Raw genomic sequence first — 1,976 nt, 5'->3', positions numbered from 1 at the left:
TTCAATGGCTCTAGCACCATTCTCCTTAATGTAGGTATTGGGATTGTTTGGACATTCCCCAGGGACTATAAGTTCAAGGATGATGTTTGGTTTTAGAGTTTCCATTTGTGCATCAATGAATTGTTAAGTTTTCATGGAAAAAATTAGTTCTATGTCTTTGCAATGAGCAATCCATTAAACACATCTAATTTTTTATCAATGTAATGAAGCCTTATTCAAGTTAGTATTACGATTTAGAAGTACCATATGACTTTGGTACACTAACTATAAATCATGCATTCATCCTCCTAATCATTTGCATTCATACATTTGTCCTCACTTAGTCAAATTTAGTCTCAATATTAAATTAAATGGAATTTTTAAAGCTAATATTATACTAAAGTTTCTATGACCACCATCAAGGATGATGAGATTATTCTCACTTAAATAAATTTGGACGTTGATACTTTTATGAGTGATAATATAGTTTATGCATTGATATTCTATTTATTGATTGAGAACATATTTGATATTTCATAAATTTGTAAATGAGAATGTAATATATCTTACCTATTTCTCTTGTTTTTAATGAAGAAAGGCTATAGTTTCTCCCAAAACCACCATTCCAAGAATTGGTATTTTTTTGCATTATGTAATATGGTCTTAAATTTACAAATACTTCTCTTTTTCCACTACAATAGAATCTAATAGAATAATGCCATGGGTGATGAGGTTCTCTTGGTTCTTATTCCTCATAAGACAAAAAGAAAAGCCTTGTGGAAATAGAAAACATGTGGTTGTAAACTAATGCAATCCTTGAGGGACCCTAGAAGTCTAAACAACCAAACCTTCCCTTAAAACTTAAGAGTACTAAATAACTCCATTTTTCAAAAAGCTTGCTAGAGACACTAAGTTAAATGTGGTAAGGATGACTATTCTATACAAGTACACCTTGCTTCAAAGCTTGTTCCTCAAGCATCCCACGTAATACTGAAGTCACAAGAGCATTCTGCAACCTAGGATGACTCTTCCAAGGATGCCTGATAAGCAATATAGCTACAAAAATGGAGGTATAATTGCCCTACGGTGGGGATATTTGGGTTAGTCTTCTTTCCCATCAAACGACTATAGATAAAACAAATCTCATTTGTTAGGCTCTCTATGATCTCTTTGCTATGAAAGAAATAGAAGTAGAAGGTAAAAGGAAGATTTTTGATAACTTGAACATGCAACATAGTCATTAGTACTAGTCATTGAGCCAAGGGAAGCAATGTTAAGTGCATACAGTTCTCACACATTGATGAGGGAAGAAACCACTAGAACTAAATAACCTCTAGAGTCAGTGTGGAAATATTGTATCCCAATCATTGATGATCTCAACTATGTAGTTAAAGAGGAAGCCCTTATACATATCTGATATCCTCCATTGCAATCAAAACTCAAACCCATCAGAAAAATGTGACAATAAAAGTTTTCCAACTGAGACAAATCAAATGTACATCTTCTTCTCACTAACATAAGTATAGTAAGGTTGACTTGCAAAGTAAGCAATGCAGACCGCAAATGTAAAAGCAATTTCTAAAGACATTACGTAGTGGAGAAGTTGCATGGTTGAATCTGTGCACAAGAAAAGGTCTCAATGATCTGTTTCAAGTAGTGGAAGAAGAAGTAGATGCGTTCTTGAATTCCTTGGGGCACCAATTCAATATGTATTATGTTACTACCCTCGTCCAAAATCTATGGTATGGGGGGACAAGGTGTTTGGTGGTGAACGTACTACTATTCTTACTCATTCTAGTACGTTCATGCTTAACACTATTTTGTACTATTGAGAAATGCATTGGAGCCTCTCATAGATATTTTGAAACAATATCCATAGGTGGAGTCAACTAGAATGCATACAAAAATCATGGTTAATGAGTACTTTGAGGATGCACAAAATGCAACATGGAATTGATGGACCTCCAAAGAAGACAACGCATGCAAAAGAGACACCC

General features: G+C 34.2%; 1 pseudogene; it reads right to left on the bottom strand.

Moving 5' to 3' along the window:
- Positions 1-1,035: 1,035 nt before the first annotated feature.
- On the bottom strand, positions 1,036-1,772 carry LOC147890455 (very-long-chain enoyl-CoA reductase pseudogene; annotated as a pseudogene).
- Positions 1,773-1,976: the final 204 nt, after the last annotated feature.

This window comes from Dipteris shenzhenensis, chromosome 19 (assembly GCF_047967505.1).
Source record: "Dipteris shenzhenensis isolate YYH24624 ecotype China chromosome 19, Dip_SZ_1.0, whole genome shotgun sequence".
Lineage (NCBI taxonomy): Eukaryota > Viridiplantae > Streptophyta > Polypodiopsida > Gleicheniales > Dipteridaceae > Dipteris > Dipteris shenzhenensis.
Note: the sequence above shows the minus strand (reverse complement) of the source record. Positions and strands in the feature narration are given on the sequence as shown.